At 35.6% G+C, this 22,907-nt stretch overlaps 1 protein-coding gene and 1 pseudogene across 2 annotated transcripts in view; one reads left to right on the forward strand and one right to left on the reverse strand.

The window, feature by feature from the left end:
• Positions 1-22,907, reverse strand: part of NCOA2 (nuclear receptor coactivator 2) — a 284,984-nt gene that overhangs the window by 236,986 nt on the left and 25,091 nt on the right. The gene's annotated exons all lie outside the window — the stretch shown is intronic.
• On the forward strand, positions 2,849-4,223 carry LOC118501726 (annotated as a pseudogene).

The following is a 22,907-nucleotide window of genomic DNA, read 5'->3' on the forward strand; positions in this document are numbered from 1 at the left end:
AGAGAATGCATTTATAATGAAAACTGTAGCTATCTGAAAATGACTGAGTAGAAAATTAAATTATGTTTATAAAATTCTAATTCATTTCACATGTTTATATAAATTCTAGCTCTTCAATGAGAAAAAATGAGACCCTTTTATCTTAACTATCTCATTTCATTAATTCAAAAACAAATACAATATGCTGTTTTCTTCAGCCTTCCCTGAAAATCTATTTTAACAGACCTTAAAAACCAGCCTATTCCATTAATACAGAAATCTGGAATCATCCAATTATATGTAAATACATTTTTCCTAATACAAATAACATAAATGTCCACCATTTGCAAATGGAACGTCAACATGTACAAAGTTCAATAGTTTATCTAAATGGAGAAAATATTTTTAGTCTGCTCAGAGGAATTTTAACAGTGAAGTAGGGGTTAACAGTAATCAGAAACCAAGCCTTCCTTAGGAAGGATCAAGAGGAAATGGTAAGTTTTGGAAAATCCCAAATATTTTAAACACGGGAACATATCCAGTTTTGACAAACTATATGGCCATGGCATAAATGCTTCCATCTTCAGTAGCTGTTAAAACAAGCAATTCTTTACAAGTTTGACAGAGAACAGAATTCATTTCCCCTATACAGCTGCACTGTTTCAAAGTCCCTCAAACATAAGTGTGACAAGATTGATTTTTTTGAGCCCAGATATTTACTGTATTGTCCTAAAGGACCTAATTTAAAAATAAATAAGTGTGTGTGGAGTTGGAGCAGGGAGTAGGGAGCGGGGGGAGAAGGAAGGGCAAAGTCAAATAGGAAAACAAGAAAACAGGATAATGAAAACCATGCCTGTACACTAATGCACATGGCATACTGAGATGCTCTTCTTTTAAAACTTTTTTACTTCTGGTGTAGTATGAAATCAAAATCAATGCTCAGAACAATCCACCAAAGAAAAACTGATAAATGAAAAGACAAACTACACCCTGGAAGTATTTACAAATAAATATATCTTATAAAAAAACTCCTGACCAGAATATGCAATATAATATAAAGAACTAACTCTCTTATGCCCTGGCTGGCATAGCTCAGTGGATTGAGTGCGGGCTGCAAACCAAAGTGTCGCAGGTTCGATTCCCAGTCAGGGTACATCCCTGGGTTGCAGGCCATGACCCCCAGCAACCACACATTGATATTTCTCTCTCTCTCTCTATCTCCCTCCCATCCCTCTCTAAAAATAAATAAATAAAATCTTTAAAAAAAAAAAGAACTCTCAAAACTCAACGCTAACAAACCAATTTTTTAGAACAGGCAAAAAATTTTAGTCATTTTGGAATGACTTGGTACAGTCATTTTGGAAAATCATTTGGTTTCTTATAGTTTAACAAGCTAAGTTTAAAAGTGAACAAATTTAAACTTACCTCCCAACTAGCAAGCCCACCCCTGGATATTTATCTACAAGACATGAAAATTTAAGTTCATACAATCTGTAGCCACAATTTTATAGCAACTTTATTAAAAATTGCCAGAACCTGGAAACAACCCAAGCATTCTTTAACTGATGAATGGTTAAATAAACTGTGGTACAACCACACTATGAGATACTACCAGCAATAAAAAAGAATAAAATACTGATACACACAACAGCCAACTCACAAGGCCATGTGATTCCGTTTACATGACAGTAGAAAAGGTAAAACTAGAGAAACAGATCAGTGCCTATGAGGGGCTAAGAGTAATGGCTGGGATTGACAAAAATGAAACAGTAAAATGTGGGGGGCAGGTAATAGAACTGTTCTATATACAGTAGTTACATAACTATTATTTGTCTGTGTACATTTGATTGTGTACCTTTGTCAAAACACAGAACCATACATCTTAAAAATAGATTGTAGTGCATGTTAATTAAAGTCAAGAAAAGGCTGGCCATCAGGAGGAGTCTACTGGAAAAAAACACTCTTTACCTGATTATAAAACTATTTTTTCCCATCACTTGAATATAAGCAGAACTGTTGGGCACAACAATGAAAAAGCATAAATAAAGAAGACTCAGAGAACAGCAAAAAATGGTAAAGGGGAAGGTGTTGCTGCATGGGGCTCACTCCAGACAGAAAGACAAGGACTGAAAGTAGATGTGACTAAAGGCTATTATTACCAGAAAAAAATAAGATGGAGAGAACATTATCTTAGTTGCCAATTCCAGAGCACTAGAAAAAAAGGTTATCAGTTATCACTTAAAACATTCGAGTTTTACATTTAGGATAATCTGAAAGCAAACTTACAAAACTCATTCGTCAAACAGTACACAGAAAAAGGAGGGGAGGAAGAAGCAGTATAAGCAAAAACCGTAAAATACTTGGGAAAAATGTTTTTAGTCAACTTTAGTTTGAAGATAACAGCATTTCTAACTTTTTAAGAAAAATTATAATTTTTTGGAGAGAAAATATGGCAGATTGGAAACAGCAAAATATTTAAGAGTCCAGGGACCTTGGAGAATTAAATCAGATGACACATACTCAAGTCCATAAATGGTGAAGTGTAACCATGCCAATGCTAATAATAGCTGTTTTTTATATACTCTTTGTGAGCTAAAAACAATGAACATGACAATTTCCACGTGAGTATGCTAATCCCACAGGTGATTATTGTCACAGGACTACACATGGAAGAGCTAAACTTGAAACCCAAATTGTCTAATACTGGAACCTAAGGTCTTCTGACCCCTATATTATTCCATCTCCCAAAAATACTTAAACAATTTTATAGCGATGAACTTAAGGAACAAACAAATATCCAATAAACTGCCAGAAGGTTCTATGAAGTAAATGGAGCTGTTGTTTGCAGTCTGTGCATCAGCATATGGGATGATCATTCTGTTTGTGTACTCCCATGTGGTGGCGATTGTGTATGTTGCACTTCTAGGCAGGTTTCAGTTACAAAGGCTAAATGATGTGGTTATTTAGCAATATCTATGCTGGCCTCACACTTTCTAGTTTCCTTCTATTTTAACATGCTTTATCTCATTTGAGGCAAACAGTCATCCAGTAGGAACATATAATACTTATTGGTACAGACAAGTACATTCACTTCAATCCAATGACTGCTTACAGAACACTTATACCATACGTGAGTTTATAAAACAGGCCGAACACAGTCAAGAACAAGTTCAAAGAAGGAAGTCCTGTTCTACTGAAAACAAGAAATCTCTCCATATAGCCTATTTTATTTTTTCCTGTCTTTGATCATTCAGGGGTGTCCAACCTTTTGGTGTCTCTGGGCCACACTGGAAGAAGAAGAGTTGTCTTGGGTCACATATTAAATAAATACACAAACACTAGCGAAAACTGATGAGCAAAAAAAAAAAAGGTATTAAGTAAATTTACAACTTTGTGTTGGTCTACATTCACAGCCCCATCCTGAGCTGCGTGCAGCCCACAGGCCATGGCTTAGACCCCCTCTAATTCAGGACCAGGCTATATAGCATATTATTCTTTTTTAGCTCATAGAGTATTCTTTCACAGAAAACACCCTCATATTATGGACTTCTAGAATGTTAACAATGAAAGCTCATGTTTTCCCATGTTACTCTTTTTCAAAATCAGGCATAAACGTTTTTAAAATGCCTTTCACGAGTTCCACATTACGATCCACCATCTATGGCGAAATCTCTGCCAAGATGCAGATATTCATGAAAAACCTTACAGGAAAGACCATCCATCCCAAGGCTGAACTCTAAGATATAAAAAGAAAATGTAAAGCCCAAGATCCAGGATAAGGAAGGAATTCCTCTTGATCAGCAAAGACTGATCTTTGATGGAAGATGAACGTACTTTGTCTAAATATAACATTCAAAAGGAGCCCACTCTTCATCTTGTGTTGAGACTTCGTGGTAGTACTAAGAAAAGGAAGAAGTCTTACACAACTCCTGAGAAGAATAAGCACAAGTGAAAGAAGGGTAAGCTGGCTGTCCTGAAATACTACAAAGTGCATGAGAATGGCAAAATCAGTCACCTGCGTTGGGAGTGCCCTTCAGATGGATGTGATGCTGGAGTCTTATGACTAGCCAGTTTGACAGACATTATTGTAGCAAATATCATCTGGCCTATTGCTTTAACAAACCCGAAGACAAGTAATTGTATATGGATTAATAAAACACATGAACTAACATAAAAAAAAGAGCTCCACACTAGAGACAACAATGTTCTTTCACCCTTCAGAAACAAATACTAGTAGCAGAGAACATAAAAGGGATTTTTTGAAACAGGCAACAGTGTGGTAATGGCCAGGGGGGCCAGGGACTGGGTGGAGGAGGTGGGCAAAGGGGAGGAAAATGAAATCATCTAAAATAGTGTCAACAATAAAGTTTTTTTAATTTTTTTTTCTTTCAAAATGGAAAGGAAGAAAAGCAAAGTGGAAAAAATTGAGTAAATATAACAATGAAAGAGGATAAATAAAAAGACATGGAAAGATATTACCCAGTAAAATGATTAGGTAGAAGGGCTCTTAACAATCACCATTCATTTTAATGAAAGATGGAGGGGGAGAGGCTGGAAGAAGAGGTAAAGGAGCAAACACTGAATAAACTACCCCAGTCTGCCCCTAATAAGGGAAAAGGGTTTGAACAACAGCTAAGAAAGCCAGAAGCCATGCAGCTCTCCTTCTACCAGCATCTACAGTCTCCTTACTGCCAGCCTCAAAAGCCACAAGAAGGATTTCAGGCCCCAGCTGTACCAAAGCCGATGCCAAACATCCCATGAGCCCTCAAACCACCACAGTGCTTGTCTCCTCATCAGGTTTTAGCAGGAAAGTGGTATCTAAAGTGAGGTCTGAGCCCTGGCTGGTGTGGCTCAGTTGGTTGGAGCACCACCCCGTAACTTAAGGGTTGCGGTTTCAATTCCCAGTCAGGGCACATACCAGGTTGCGGATTTGATCCCCAGTCAGAGAGCATTCAGGAGGCAACTGATCCATGTTCCTCTCTCCCCCTTCCTCTCTCTCTAAAAGCAATGAAAAAATGTCTTCAGGTAAGGATTTAAAAAAAAAAAATTTCTAAGTAAGGTCTCAGGATTTGAGGTCGCTCTAAAATGGTAGAAGAGCCCTTGCTGGGGTGGCTCAGTGTTTTGAGTGCCAGCCTACAAATCCAAAGGTCACCAGTTTGATTCCCAATCAGACCATATGTCTAGGTTGTGGGCCAGGTACCCAGCTGAGGGCAGGCAAGAGGCAACCAATGGATGTATCTCTCACACATCAATGTTTCTCTCCCTCTTTCTCCTTTCCTTCCCTTCTCTCTAAAAATAAATAAATAAAATCTTTAAAATAGTAAAAGAGTCAGGGGAGGAGGGCATTTAGAACATAGGGTTCACAGGGTCTGCATAATTTCTAACAAAAATTATCTCAAATAGTAATATAAAGGATATTAAATGTTTCCATGTGAACTGGCTCAAATATGGCCTTACTCACAACTTAGTAAGAAAGAGCTCAAGACAAAAATATTTAGTCCAATACTCAAGGGCTTTGATGAGGGGAAAAAATGTGTGTATGTGTTTAAAAATGATAGTTGTCAACCTAAAATTTCAAGTGAGTTTTTTCTATCATGAGGTTCTAATTCTTCATTATGTTGGCTTTTTTCCTATGCACTTAGTTCAGAGTTATATTTCCACTGCCTGCATGAGTACATGTCTGTAAATAACATTCAAAAAACAAGAAAAACACTCTACAAAAGCAAGCAGCCATTTTTTTCCCCTTTAATTACTTGGAAGCTTGGAGTACTTGTTAAATGCTTGCTGCTCTTTCCTAGAATTCTGATTTTAGCAAAGATGGGATCTCAAGAGAACTCTGGTGGCTAAAATTCATACTTTGGCAGAATACTAGTCAAAACTTGGACCTGGTAGCTCTGAGATAAGGACACCCTTAACCCTTACATGCACTAAAAGTTCATAAAGACAAAAGGTTCATGCAGAATAATAGTGCTCAGTACACTCTCCATCTACACACAACTTCCTGTAACTGATTCAGCACAGGAGAAACCTTCTGTAGTTCTAACAGGAAAGATGAGCTACCCAATCATGTCTGGCTTGACGCACAACTTTCAAAACACCACACCAACTCCTTGGGTGACAAGGAAGATTCTTTTTTAGAAATAAATGCAAGTTACTAGAAGCCCAGGTTTCCCCTCACCATAGCTACTCCTTTAATACAAACTTCTAAAACCAGTTCATCTCTCTTCTGTAAAGCTAACCTTGTTCCAGCTTCCGCACTTCATTAAAAGGTACTGAATACTGTTTTGAAATGAAATAAATTCAAAATAACAGCATTTGTGAGGTTAACATGAAAACTTTTGTGCCAATTTCTGAAGCTCTGTGGGAATAATGGTATTAAGCGCTACTATTTTTTTCCCTTGTTCCCCAGGAGGTGGACTACATTTCCAGGCATAGTGAAAAGACTACCAACAGAGTAATAGTTACACCAATAACACTTATAAATAGGACTGCTGAGAGTATAACATAGATTTGGGAGTCACTGCACAGAAGGACCAATAACCACTGTACTCTAGCTTTTAGTGTAAACCAGTGCACAGGTACAGTCTCAATTTAAATGTTTGATAATCAGTTTCTGAGTATTAAGTAGTACCATTCAAAGTGTTTGAAAATTCTCTCTGTAAAATGATCACAAATGTAAATGTTACAGATTTTTAAAGATATTTTTTAAAAAAAGAACTGAAGTGAAAAACTATTATAAATACCCTGCTGAAATAACACAGGTACCAATAAAATATGCCTAAGCCATACCATGATTTAAACATATCACTCCCCAAATTCAATACTTATGACTCAATATTCTCAACTATAAATGATATTTGACCCATACTTTTAGCTCTAAAAACCTATGACTTCATGAATTCTATGTGTTTTTTATAGTTTCATTATGTGCAAAATGCTGTTAAACAGAAGTAGATGCTATAGAAATAAATTCAAAATAGATTCAGCAGTATAAGACACAGGCCTCAGCTCTCAGGAAGATTTCAAATGAAGGCCAGGAAGTGAGACAATTAAGAGTTTAATACTAATGTTTTAACAATGGAAAGTATGACAGCTTATATGCCAAATGGAAGGCAGAGAGAACAGCAGCAACAATTTCATCAAATGTGAACTAAAATAAAGGCTTGCTGGCTTGGTCTGAAGTGTTAAATGAGGCTTAACCTTCTAAAGCTGTAAAGCATGCATAGGATTTTGTTGGGCAGAAAGGCTAAGAGTGCCACCAGCAAGGATCAGTCAATACTGGCTAAAGAAGTTTGGCAAAAGTATAAGGCTTGTGTTTGTGGCAATGAAGTTATAAATATACTCACGGAACCACAGCTTCAACCAATGGGCAATTACAAGATATTGAAAAATTCAGGGAGGCATGAAACGTAGTATTTTAGAAAGCTTAATCTGAAAGGGGAGTGAGGGACATATTAGGTGAAAGGCCAAAAAAATAAAATGGTACATTATCGAGTAAGATAGAGAAATACAGGCATTATTTATTAGATTTTCAAGTCCAAGAAAATCTACTACTGAGGATAAAATAACCTGCTTATCTATATCAATGAAATTTATCAACTCTTTATTTTCCTTATAAAACCAGATTAAGTATGTAATAAAACCTTGTCCTGTATTTCTAAAATATCACATAACGAACTATGCGTAAAAATGTCCTTAATGTGGCAAAATCAGGACAGTTGTTATTACTGGTCCTAAACTACTCTCAAAAGGAAATAAATGCTGATTCACAATTTTGACACTAGAATCATTAATTGGTCAATGTAACTAACTCCTCCCAAAATTGAGCAATTTGCTTTGTCACTCCCTGTAGGAGGGCCTAGCTTATGTACCCAATAAATATACCACACAAAAATAAAATTAGCATCTGTGATATAATGGCTACTAAACTAAACATGTAAAAATCATGAAACATTTTCCAAAATAACATCCAAGTTCAAAAACACAGGAAAAAAAGGGTTTGTGATATTCTTTACACTACAATTTCCATGTCTGTCCCATTATGTTTAATCTCTTCATATTTAACAGCATGCCTAAAATAATAAATCTAACATTTTAAATGCTTTGTAATTTTTATTATCAAAACACAGATTTCACTTGAAACTCACAGTTCATTTGACACACTCGTTTATTCTGAAAAAATTCCACATACATTCAATTTTTGTAACTCAAATAGTTTAAACATCTTTGAAAAATATGCATTTAAGGAAGCCAGTACTACAACTGATTCTCTTCTAAAATTAAGATACGCTGATATAAAGTGAATATCAGTCCAGATTAACCTGGTTTCCTAAATTGGAATTTTGTATTTTCTTAAAGTTTGCTGTTATTGATGGTGCTATAAAAACTGGCTTAAGTATGGTACTAAAATTACTCCCATCATAACAGATCAGAGAAATGTGCTATATCAGAGTTTTATTTTCCGAATAGTGAATACATGATGCTGAGTAGCATGGACCTAATTGACCAACAGTGAGTTTCACTGCTTCCTCCCTGGACGCAGGAGACCCCAGTTCATAGCAGAAGGCACAGTATTTTTATCATAATCCTTCAGCTTCTGAAGGATTTTGAACCCTGTTTCTGTCAATGATTAGTCTGAGATATTGCCCACCATTCCAAATGGTAGATATATGTGTACAGGGGATAAACAAGGACTGTTAGTACCTACTCCTTAGGAATATTGTGAGGTTTAACCAAGACAACTTGTGTGAAGTTCTGGACACCCAGTAGGTACTTTCTGTCCCAGGCACAGTATACTTCTTTGCTTGCCTAAGAAGTAACACAAGAAGCTACAGAGTGTTAAAGGCAAAATACTGCCTCATTCATCCTTTTTTCAGGATTATAAACTGAATGTTTTAAAAAACACAAAAGAAGAGAGAGCTATGAAGAGAAAACAAATGCAGAATATTATGTCAAAATGTCAGGCTTCCTTTCATGAAGCTCTCTAGAAATTATTTCCCACTTGTGTGAGGCGATTATATCTTAAAGAGTAATAACTACGAAATAAAAACTTGTTCTACTTCCTTAAGTACCTATTCTACTTCCAAAGAACCTTACTTTTTCTTGATCTACATTTGTTCATACATTTTCACAATGGATTTGTGGCAAGTGAAAGAATAACTTAGGAAGCAGGTGAAATGGCACGCTGAATCTTACTTAGCCCATGTTCTTCCGCATGCCATCATTAAATTATGACTGTGTTTCTCAGCCACAAGCACTTCACCTGGATGCATCCGAAGAAATGTGTTTCATACGCAAAAAGATCAAATCCTCTGGAGAAAAAAAGACTAAACTTTTACACGAAAAATATGGATTTAAGGTGAATATATCTGCCTCTTCTCTTTGTATTGCTTATTCTTTGCTTCTAAGAAATAACTACTGTAAAAGGCGAAAGATTTATACGATCTGAACAGAAACCAGAGGATAAGAAATAACTACTGTAGAGAGGGGGGAAATGAAAACGACAAAGTATCCTAAGGGGACAGAAGTTACTATGAGAAGCTCATGATAAAAAGAAAATACAGGACAACAAAAAACTGGAGAAAATTTACCAGGAGTAAATGGTGTGGGGATCACCTTTTTAAAACTATAGTCTAATGATTTAAAACAATTTTTAAAAATCTAAATAAACTCACATGACCCTTATTGCGTCAGGTAAAAATAAAGTACAACAATGTAAATATACTTGGAACTACTAAACTGTACACTTAAAATGGTTAAGACGGTAAATTTTATGATTTTTTTACCACATTTAATAAAAAATAAAGTCCAGGATTGCATAGAACAATCTAGGATTCTTATACACTTAAAATGGGGGCATCAAATATTTAGGAGTCCTCTTTTAAAACATATAGCTTGATTTTTATAGGAAAAAAAAAGGAATTTTACTTATAAAGATACTAAGAAAATAATTCTTAATACGGTAAGTCCTCACCACTGTCAACAAGTTCTGCAGCTTTAAGCCAAAGGATGTATGACCAAACTAACTCTCCCACAGGCTAATTGACAAAAACAGGAGTTAAGTTCCTATGGCATCTCATCTACTTGAGGCTGAACAAATGACGTTATTCTAAGACTGTTGCATTCTGATAAAAGGATAGATATTTTACTATCTTAGCTATCAATGAAAATGTTAACTCTGTGACTACTAATTTGTAGAGTTGGGATTTTTTGTGTGTATGTTTTTTAACCACATAAACGCAAATACACTACACTTGGGGAAACACATTAGTCCCAAGAGGACATAAAAATTACTGCAGTTTTTAAAATACATTCATTAGATTGATTTCCTCAAAACCCTGAAAAGGAAATTCCCTCCACTTCTAGCCAACATCACAGGACCTCTTAAAAGAAATATTCTAAAAACTGAAAGTTTTTTCAACTTCATTAGTAGATAATAGATACCTTTAATATTAACAAGTAAACCCATTTAATTAAAAATAATCAATTTTCACAAATGTATATGTATATACACGTAATTTTTTTAACCCCAAGGTATCAGGGAAAAAATGTTTACTAAGCTAAAAATTATGTTAAAAATTCCATCAGAAAAAGTGGCAATATTAGTGAACTAGATTACTGAGTTAATGAAGACGGAAAATAAAACAAGAAAAAAAAAGGACATAAGGGGTCCATTCATTTTGAAACCCTACAGATTTACAAAAAAAAAAAAATTCCAAGTAAAATATAAAACGGTGTTTCTGGAAACCATATTCTGTTCTAAAACTCTACAAAGGCTCAAAGGTCATCTACCCCAACAAAAATCATCACTGAAGTTTTCTCAGTTACTGGAAAAGAAAAGGAATACTATATTTAACTTAGAAATTAGAATTTAGTATTTTAACATGTGTTCAGAAGTGCCTTGATCAGTTAGAGGTTATGGAGAACTAAGCACACAAACACACACAGCAGCTCCAAAGGAGCAACTCACAAAAAGAAACCACCCCCCAATCCTCCTCTATTCCAAAGTGCCACAAATGCTCTTTTATGATTTAGTCTACACCATGTGTGTGGTACGAAGGGGGTGGCAAACAGAATTAACTCTTCTTGTGGGTACTACCACCTGTGTCATTCAAAAAAGCATCCAAAACCATGGCTATAGCCCCGGACAGGTAGGTCAGTTGGTTGGAGCATCCTCCTGATACACCAAGACTGGGAGTTCAAAACCCCAGTCAGGGCACATGCAAGGGTCAACCAGGGAAAGTATATAGTCAGTGGGGGGGCAGCACATTGATGTTTCTCTCTCCTTTCCTCTCTCTCTCTAAGATCAGTAAATAAAAATGCCATAAAAAAACCCAAAAGCATGGCTACAATGAAGCTTATATTTTATGAAATATACAATATGTACAATTCTGTACACAACAAATGTGTAGTTTGATAAGTTTTAACAAACAAGTGACAACAATTAACACGTAGAACACTTCCATCCCTCCAGAAAGTTCCTTCATGACCCTTTACAGGCAATTCTCCACCTCATGCCAATCACTCACCTGATTTCTATCACTATGTATAGCTTAGTTTTTCCTCTTCTAAAGCTTCATATAAATGGCAACATATAGTATGTGTCCCACATCTTTTGTTCAGCACAACATTTTAAAGATCCACCCATGTAGTTGTTACGTTTACCACTAGTTTGTCCTTTTTTATTGCTGAATAGTATCCCATTATTACATGAATGTTACCATCTATTCAACCTGTTGATGGACATTTGGGTTTTTCCTAGTTTGGGAACATTCACATTGTCTTTTTGTGGCCATGTGCTTACATTCCTCTTGGATAAATGTTGAGTAATATGGTAAATATGCTAAACTTCACAAGAAACTTTCTAAGAAACTGCTGATTTGTTTTCCAAAGTGGTAGTACAGCTGACACTCCTACTAGCAGGGTGAGATCCAGTCTGCTTCACATTCTCCCCTATACTTTGTATTGTCGGGGGTTTTTTTAAACTTAGCTATTCTATTTCATTGTGGTTTTAATTTGCATTTCCCTGATGGTTTATGATATTGAGAATCTTTTCATGTACTGATTGGCCATTTGCATACTTATGTTTTGTGAAGTATCTAGTCTTTTGAACATTTGAAAAATAGGGTTGATTTCTATAACACTTTTGTTAAGTTATACCTCAAGTTACATCTCAAGAGTTCTTTATATATTCTTGACACAATTCCTTTGTATTGTGAATATTTTCTCCCAGTCTGTGGCTTGCCTTTTCATTTTCTTAACAGTTTTTTTACAAGAGCAGATGGCTTTGGTTTTGATGAAGTCCAATTTATCAATGTGTTTTCTTTTACAATATAGTGCTTTTTGTGCTCTAAAGAAGTAACTTGCCTATCCCAAAGTTGGTGTGATTTTGTCCTGTTTTCTTCTAATGCTTTTATACTTTTAGCTTTTATATTTAGGGCCATGAGCCATTTCAAATGAAATTTGATGCATTTATGAGGAAAAAGTCAAGAGAACAAGATTTATTTTTTCACATACCAATATACAATTGTTTCATGCCATTTATTGATCAAAAAGCAACTGACCATATACAGCCCTGGCTGGCGTAGCTCAGTGGATTGAGCGCGGGCTGCAAACCAAAGTGTCGCAGGTTCGATTTCCAGTCAGGGCACATGCCTGGGTTGCAGGCCATAACCCCCAGCAATCGCACATTGATGTTTCTCTCTCTCTCTCTCTATCTCCCTCCCTTCCCTCTCTAAAAATAAATAAATAAAATATTTTTTAAAATGTTAAAAAAAAAGCAACTGACCATATATGTATGGGTATATTTGCCAGTTCTATTCTGTTCAATTGATCTATATGTCTGTCATTATAACAAAAACACACTGTCTCAGTTCTTGAAGCTTTATAATAAACCTTAAAATTAGTGTGAGACTTCCAAGTTTGTGCTCTATTTTCTAAATAAATTCTGGCTCTCCTAGGCCTTTGCATTTCCACATGAATTTTAGTACCAGCTTATCAATTTATATAATTTTTTCTCTCACAGCTGAGTCAAAAAAAAAAAGGGAGCTTGGCAAACAACATTAAAAATATAATCCCATTTTAGTTCAATCAAATCTATAAATAGCCCTGGCTGGCGTAGCTCAGTGGATTGAGCTCAGGCTGAGAACCAAAGTGTTGCAGGTTCGACTCCCAGCCAGGGCACATGCCTGGGTTGCAGGCCATGACCCCCAGCAACCACACATCGATGTCTGTCTGTCTGTCTGTCTGTCTCTCCCTTCCCTCTCTAAAAATAAATAAATAAAATCTTTAAAAAAAAATCTATAAGTAAAGGTACATGCTAAAAAGAAATAACACATAATAGCAATATGTAAAAGAAATCTCTCTAAAGGGTAGGATTACAAAACATTACTTTTTTTGCTGATCTTTATTTTACAAAATTGACAATTTCATAAGGAAAAAGTTATATATAACTAATAAATATAGCCTATATAAATAACCTAAGTAGGAAAAAAGGGAACTGATACTCAGTCATCCCATTTCTTCAACCTTAATCTCACATATTACCTGTAAATGCAAAAAAAAAAAGTGTGAAATAAACTACAAACTACTCAAGAGTCAGAATAGTTGCAAGAATGAAGGAAAGACTTTCAATTTTTATCTTATATACTTCTCTAATGTCTGACTGTTTTGTTACATTGACCACACTTTATGTATTTAAGAAATATTAAAATATTAACCAATAAAAATAAAATGTACGTATGTATGATATTAGCTGAAATGAAGCACTGATGAGAAGATCATCCTAGAGGAAGACTACTCAACTGTGTTTGCCATTTAAATTTTTAAGTTTTAAAAAAGCCTGTGTTTGGCTAGGAATCTGACTATGGCACCAGGTGAAAACAGTTGCTTCAGGAAATCCCAAACAGACACATCATGTATCCTTGGGAATCAGAAGCAACTAGAAAATGCTATTTCAATAACCCACATAAATAGCTAGAAATTAAAACTGTAGGCAAAAACAACAAGATTCTGTAGGTAAAGGGCCATAATACAATGTGTGTGATCTAAATATATCTGTTAAATGTAAACAACACCTCAGGTGACTGTGCCATGGCTTACTGGTGCTCAGCCCAAATGTGGCGATACTGACTCAGAATTAGGGACTTCTGTACACTAAGGCGAACCTGTTAAAGACTGATACACCCAGGGCAGTCAACTTGCTCAGGTGTCAAAGTACCTGGAATTCATACGACTTTCTTAGGAACTCTGTCATTACAGAACATCGTGAAATGTCAATAGTTCTAATTCCACCCTATGAACAAGAAAACTTTTTTTAATTTTTTTAATTTCAGTTCTTTGCTCATCTTTTTAAAGATTCTTTTATTTATTTATCTTTTTAGAGAGGGAAAGAGGAGAGAGAGAGAGAGAGAGAGAGAGAGAGAGAGAGAGAGAGAGAGAGAGAGGGAGAGAGAGATCGATGTGCAGTTGCTGGGGGCCATGGCCTGCAACCCAGGTATGTGCCCTGACTGGGAATCGAACCTGTGACGCTTTGGTTCGCAGCCCACACTCAATCCACTGAGCTACGCCAGCCAGGGCACAAGAAAACTTTTATTATCAGAAAATAAGACCACATTACATAACATGAAACACAGAACCTTGAATGTTTATGAAAGAGGAAACCCTGGTGAATTCAGCATGAAATTTCCTACTACCATCCATTGCTTTTTTCACTTCCACTTTATCATCGAACAAGTAGTAAGAGTCACCAAAAACTTAAGGAAAAATTATGGGAGAAGAAAATTAAGGTAAGAAAATTTTATCCATTAGCTTATTTGAAAAAAAACCCTCCCACTCAATTTGAGCAATGAAATGCCACACTTGACTGGCACGTTGTCTGAGAGCCACTCTTCCACAACATGCAGTAGTGAAGAGGGCATGAATACGGAACCAGGCCAGGAGTAGAGTGTTTCCAAATAAAGAATGCAGTGACTGTTTTACAGTACTCACCAGAAGGCACACTATCACTTCCTGTTTTGGGAAGAAACATCCTCAAATTTAAATAGACCATTAGTTGGTCTCCTTTGGTGAGAGTAACTAATACTGTATCTTTCTAACTTTTCTGAGCACAACCTACAGTAAAAATATATTTTACATTGCTTCTCGGCCTTTTGGCTAAGATCAAGTGTAAAAATGTATTTTACACATGACACACAGGCCACACGTAACACACAGAAGCACGTGCACAGTGCCTACACTTAGACTTGTCTTTAAGTTGTGCAGCACACTGTAATTGTTCTATTATATTCCCTAATTCCGTTGTAAGCTGGTTATAACCTAACTGAAGTGATAACCCATTAATGGGGCATGACCTAAACTTTGAAAATCCTATAAGAGAAGCAAGAGAGAAGGACATAAACAGATGTTAACATCTCTGAATTCATTTAGATTATAAAACAAGTACCAATACAACATTATTTTAAGTCTTTGGTTGTATGGTTTATTTTATACTTAACTGCCATAAAAATGGAAGTATATGATAAAGTATATAACCACTATGCTGTACACCTGAAACTAATACAAAATAATATTGAATGTAAGCTATAATTGAAAAATAAAATTTAAACAAATAGACCAATGAAATTCAATTTTCATAGATGAGAACTAAATTTACTAGCCTTAGCCCAAAGTAGCAGTGTTACAGATAAACACAGCACTTACTTACTACTACTTCCTGTCAAAATCTTACTCTGGTGCATCTTTAAACTTCAGTCAGGGGCTTGGAGCCCATGCTGGGAAAGAGCTGCCAGAGAAAGTCAATCTCAGAGTCACTGGTGATGCAAGTGCTCAGCTGGCCTGCTCTTGACCCCTGGAGCATCCTCAAGCTTCAGCTAACTCTGATGGCACACGCTCAATCATCAATCTAAATTCTGAAAAACATATATTGATTTTCCACAAATGATGATGATGGCTTTTTCTGCAGTAAATGTGCTTATATAATGTCTTTTTTTATACACCAAGACTACAATCAACACCAAGAATAAAAAAGTGCTTTGCACTTTAAGACCTATTAATCAATTAAGCTCCCTAATAAGACAAAATCCATACCAAAACCTAACCAAAAAATGACAAAGCATCTCTTATAATTCTTACGTTGTGGATACCATGAATTCCTAAAGTCCTAATTACATGGAAACATGTTTTTAAATACCAGACTATCTGTATTAGAAATCTATAATGTTAACTCATTAATATTTCCTGAAATAATGATTTTTAAAAAGGAATACCACCATATAGTAGATTTAATCAAGTATAAATAAGTAAACTTTTAATATTTATTGTTACATTTATTGGTAATATCCAAAATATCCACTATTAAGGATTAAATTTCTTAACATTTCCCATATCTTTAATCAGTGTGGCAATTTTGAGCTATCTTTCTAAGCAAAAGAGGTTAAACAGCTTTTTGTCTAAAAAAAAAATCCTCACCACATATTTTCAAATAAAACTGTCGTCTGTGCTATTGCCTGATGAACTGGAAGTTTCTGGTGTAGAATTCCAGGCACTGAATTGAAACAAACGCTTCCCATTTCCACAGTACTGCAAGTGGAAATATGCAAATTAGTTCATGGGCAGAATATTAGTTTAGATAAAAAGTAAAAACACATTAATTGGGCACCAAAAATCTGACAGTTCATGCACAAAATCTAAAACAAGACAGTGTCTATCAGTGGAGCTTATAAATCTGAATTAAATGGACAAAAAAAGCAGAGAATTTTAATTCTTGTTTTCCAAGGAAATGGTAGATTTGAGAGTGCTCCAACCTTTAAACTATTAGTGGTACACGTGACTTTGATTTCCAAAGGCCGATATTGGCCTAATTGTTAGTGCCAAAATCATTGTTTCGGTTTGAGAAGAAGCAGAAAATATTGACTGAAGTTAGAGCCACAAGAGATTAAATAATGGAAGATTTGGGTCAGTAACACAAACTTCTTAACAGATACTGCTTACACTCCATATCAACAACCTTGAATAAAACAGCCATAAACTGTTCTAAATAAGACCCAAATAATTATCTAGCAATAATTAAGTATGCAGACCTAGAAACAGACATGTTATTGTGAAACATTTTAAATATGATTTTGTATATTACAGAATAAAGTTTTTTTTTAAATGTTGAAAATTTGACAGAAAATTTGGCTCTAGGCTGAGGGAAATAGAATCATGTGCAGAAATGAGAGGGCACATCATTACTTTTGAACACCCTCCCATGCCAGTATAATGTGGGAGGATCCACACACATCTCTACATAGATGGCTGAAATAGGGAGAACCTAAAATGAAATGGTGGGGGTGGGGGCTGTGGGGTGGAGGAGGTCAATCTTTTTCAAGAGAGATGTTTCATGGCTTTTGGTAAAATATCAAGGGATCTGGCAACTCAAAAAATAATTTCACTGGTATCTTACCATAAACCTCTGAAGTACTACTATTATTTCAAAAGTGAGAAAATTGATGCTCAACAAATTTAAAAAGCTTTCCCAAGACCAACAATTAGTAAAATAACAACAAATGAGAATACAAGTTATTTTGGTTCCTAAGTCCCAGCTCTTTCAGCTGCTATGCTAAAAAAATGACAGCATAAAATGAGGAAACTGTTATTCAATCAACTTGACTAAAAACAGCCTAATAATGATGACTACAGTAATAGTAGTGAACATTTATACAACTCCATGTACCAGGCACTGTAGTCAGTGCCTCTTTGAATCTTCATAACAATAGAACCAAACAGCAGACACCATTATCATGATCCCCACATAGCAAATGGAGGGCAGAGCTGAGTTTCAGTCTGACCCCTCACCACTGTGGGAGCCACCTCAGTCAAGTAGGGATGAGCAATTAAAGGAGATGGGTACAAAATATAAGAAGTCTTTCCCCAAATAAAAATTTTTAAAAGACTTTATTTACTTATTTTTAGAGAGGGGGGAAGGGAGGGAGACAGAGAAACATCAATGCGTGGTTGCCTCTTATGCACCCCGTACTGGGGACCTGGCCTACAACCCAGGCTTGTGCCCTAACTGGGAATCAAACCAGCCACCCTTTGCTTCGCTGTCTGGCACTCTATCCACTGAGCCACACCAGCCAGGGCCCAGATAAATTTCTTGATGGCATAATTATTATATGATAATTCCTCCTTTAGCTAAAATGTAATACCATATAGTCCTAAATTACCAAAAGTAGGCTGAGGAAGAATTTTCTGGTTCCTAAAAGATTAGCATAAATTCAAAGCATTATCCCCATCTCCTATCTAGGATATCTTCTATCATCTTCCACTATAATACTTATTCTGATGAATACAAGAGAAATCCTATATTTTAAATACATTTATTAAACAGATATAGCATACGACAGGGAATAGAGAGAATCAAAGTTCTTAAAATTCTTTTAAAAAGATTTATCAAATAGTTTCACACAACTGTTTCAGTTCCCTACCAGAAGTATCCCTTTTCTGTGATAATTATTAGATTACATAGCATTCTTGCTTGATAGAGTCAGCAGACTGCCTATCCTCCACATATCAGTAGTTCATGTTATCACTGTCATTTTATCTGTTTCTAGCACAATTTTAGTTTATTGAGAACAGTCACTGGGAAGAATGAACTGCATTTACTGCTTATACATAGCACACCCCAAGGAAATAAGTCTTTGTGCCAACAAAAAAGCTTAATGTTACATATTAAAATAAGCAACAAAACGATAATTTGTCTTTATCCTCTGTGGAATCTTTGAGCAACTTTTGATTCTATCCATTGTTTCCTTACAATGATTTGGTTATTAGCTTCTACAGCTAATAACCAAAGCTAAAACTTAAAAATGCCCAACAGTTGATTACCAATTGAAATGCTCTTTTCTTACATTAAACTTCCCATCAAAGGATATAAAAGTGTCATGGATTATGACATTTATAAATAACTCACCAAGGTTTAAAAAAAGGCAATGGATCAGTTCCAAGTGTTTTGAATATGCAAACGTAGTACTTAACACACAGTTCATGCCTTCTATAAATAAGATACGAAACAAGTGTCAAGCAGGTTCTTAAAGTGAGAAAAAAATGAACATTATCAGTAACGCCTCAAGTCAACTGCATTCTAACAATAACTGATCATATGTACAAGCTTTAAATTACCTTTTATTGTTTTATCTTGCAGAGTCACGAGTTACCACTTATCTCATACACTTCATATAGCTTCTTTTTTAATTACATTTATTGGGGGTGGCATTTGTTAATAACATTATATAAGTTTCAAATGTATAATTCTATAATAGATCATCTGTATATTTGATCTGGGTGCTCACTATCCAATGCCTAGTCTCCCGCCATCACCATATAATTGACTCCTTTTACCGTCTGCACGTTCCCCCCATACGCCTTCCACTATGCTGTCTGTGCCTAGGAGTCTGTTTTTTTTTTTGTTCATTTCTTGATTTCTTAAAATGAGATCCTGTGCCAGGGTGGGCGTGGCTCAGCTGGTTGGAGCATCATCCAGTAACTGAAAGGTTGCAGGTTCAATCCGCTGCACCTCAGGTTGCAGATTCAACCCCCACCCCCATCCAGGGGCAGGTGGGTGAGAGTCCAGTCCTGAAGTGTACCATCCCTGGTGCAATGAAAGCTCCTCTCTAGTATGGATGTCCTTCTCCCCTGTCCTCTCCAAAAGCAATGAAAAAAAAAGTCCTTGAATTAGGACCAGAAAAAAATTTTAATGAGATCCTACTAGGTTTCAGGAACCAGGTTGAAAACCATTTTAATTCTCTCTCTCCCTCAAGCCAAATTCTAATTCATTATCTGTCTTCCCTCTTCCCCTCTCCCTACTTCAAAGTCCTATGACAATGAATACAGATAAGACTCATTTTCACAAAAATTCATTTTCAAACTAATTTGTTTTCATTCATTCAATGAATTAATTAGCATCTACAAGGTTCCAGGTATTGTACTAGGCAAAAAAGAGAAGATCCCTGACTTTCGGAGCTTAGACTCTAGTGTGTTAGATCCCTGTCTACCTCCCCCAGATGTAAGCCTGTTACTGGCATCCCACTATTCCACAGCTCAAGACGTTGTTCCTTCAGTTAGCATTTGTTAATTCATACATGACACATGAAATTCTGTTCTTTATAAAAACGCTTAATAGGAAATGACATGTATGGGGATTTGCCTCAAAATATTTGATGGGGGATAGTCAGTAAAGATACAAAGGAGTTGATTCATAGAAGTTCATTATATTATTCTATCTACTTTTCCATAGTTTTAAGCTTTTCCATATTTTTTAAAACTGTAAAAGACCGTTAGCCAACACCAAAAAATTAATTTCGTGAATTTCAGGAGAGACAGCAAAGGATATTTCAAGGCACTTTACTTAATCTATCGGGGGATCCTGAATCCTAATCTTAACTCAATTATAAATAGTAAGTATCCATTACTTCAAACTTCTCGTTTGTTAAACTGAAGTGTTACTAATCTCATTGAAAATATATTAGGACTCTATGGCAGTTATTATAGAGAACCCTACAAATGGACAATGCTAAAGTATATAAGCTCTAACACCAGTCATGGAAAAGTGTTTTCAAATTTTCTTTTCTAGCCTAGTAGGTGAAATGGGGTTGTTACTGCAACACCATACAATTACCAAGTGTAAAGTAATAATATTCCTTACTTTATTCACACTTACAGAGATGACGGCAGACATGTAAAACTGAAGCTGAGACAATAAAATATGTGGAATAGGGATCAAAACTAGATGATTTTAAAAATATAACACATTTTACTTTTACTTGACATTTCCCAAGAACCTCTGAAGCTCTCATTTAGAGTCAACAGCTGGTCGAGATAACATACAATTTAGGATCTCATGGCCATATTTAAATATGCCCATAACCACAACAAATAATATCTGCAACAGCATTTTAAAAATATAACAAAGGTTATAAAGCATTTAATCTATATTGTCTCATTTATTTTCCACAAAGTCATGTGAGTTAGGTGAGTTAATGAGATTCTTAAAAGCTAAGAATATGACTATGCCTCCAACTCATGGGTAAAGAAGCCAGGACTAATCCTGAGACATCTATATTCAAATTCCTTTCACTTTCCATTATCCCCAAGCTGAGGCTGCTGAAGGGGTTGATAATTAAAAATTAAAAACTTAATAGGAAAAAATTAAAACATGAAAATAAACTATCAATAGCCTGATATGCAGTCTAGGTAATAAGCACCAGTGAAGATCAGAAAGGGAGAGGATGTAGATGGGCCAAGGCTGTTGGCAAAGGTCTCTGAGAAGCATGAATGTCACATAAGCCAGGAGGAGGACACCAGGCAGAAGGAGAGGTGCAGCTGTCTCTGGAGGACATTTTCACAATCAAGAAAAATCATCAACATTTTAACTAGACTATAACAATAAATTAATTAGCTAGAATAGATGGTTGTAAAAGCATACAATGAGGTTTACATTTAAAGTATGTATTTTGCACAGCAAGGAAAACATCAACAAAATGAAAAGACAACAGAATGAGAGAAAACATTTACAAATCATATACCTGATAAGGGGCTAATATCCAAAAGAATATATAAAGAATTCACACAACACAATAGCAAAAAAAAAAAAATTTCCAATTAAGAAATGGGCAGAACTGACATTTTTCCAAAGACAGATATATAAATAGTTACCAGGTACATGAAAAGGAGCTCAACATTATTAATCATCAAGGAAATGCAAATGGAAAGATTTGAAAAGATATTTTTCCAAAGAGAACATACAATGGCCAATAGGCACGTGAAAAGATGCTCAACATCACCAATCATTAGGGAAATGAGAATAAAAACCACCAGGAGCCATAAAAAAGATAAGAGATAATAAGTGCTGGCCGGGAAGAGGAGAATAGGGAACCCTCCTGCACTGCGGGTAGGGCTGTAAATTGGTGCAGCCACTGTGCAAAACAGTATGGAGAAAATTCCCCCCGAAAATAAAAATACCTGATCCAGCAGTTTCCCTTCTGGGTATACACAAAGAACATGAAATCACTATACCGAAGAGATATCTGCCCCCACCCTCCTCCCATATTCATAGCAGCACTATTCACAATAGCCAAGACACAGAATTAACCTAAAGATCCACGGACAGACGAATGGATAAAGAAAATGTAATGTATACATATAATATAATGGAATATTATTCAGTCCTAAAAAGAAATCCTGCCATTTGCAACAACATGGTTGAAGCTTGAGAGCATCATATTAAGTGAAATAAGTCAGAGAAGAACAAACACAGTATGATCTCACTAAATGCTGAATCTTAAAAAAAAAAAAAAAGAATTCATTGAAAAAGAGAACAGATTGATGGTTGGGAGGTGAGAATGGGTAAAGGTGGACAAAAGGTACAAACTTAAGTTGTATGTCAATTAAGTAACAATAAAAATGAAAAAAATTTTAGTGCATATTCTGTTTTGTTTCAACAACAAGACATAAGAAAAGGAACAAAGAGGTCCTGGCCCCAATGTGATGAAATCATGGAAGATCAGGAGACACTAGAAAGCATAGGCACAATATTTGTTGCTCCAAGCCCACCAACAATATCTAGAACACGAAATGCAGCTATTAGATATTGTTGCTGAGGGATTCCAGACGATGAACCAGGGAGGGAAGTCAACACATACATTATCTATTCTGAATGAAAACTGAAGTTTATTTGTAAAAATTAGTCTGATCCAACTCAGAGCATGGATGTATTTCTTATTCAACATACAAAGGTAGCAAATTGGTGTGTACCAATTGGTAAATTACTAAATGATATCATGTGCTCCAGAAAGGTTATTACGACTGATATGGAAAAGCAGTTTGTTGCCCAGTGATTTATCTTCTCACCCTAATTCCCTGTAGGATCAGCTATGTTAATAATGCTTTGC

This window comes from Phyllostomus discolor, chromosome 7, assembly GCF_004126475.2.
Source record: "Phyllostomus discolor isolate MPI-MPIP mPhyDis1 chromosome 7, mPhyDis1.pri.v3, whole genome shotgun sequence".
Lineage (NCBI taxonomy): Eukaryota > Metazoa > Chordata > Mammalia > Chiroptera > Phyllostomidae > Phyllostomus > Phyllostomus discolor.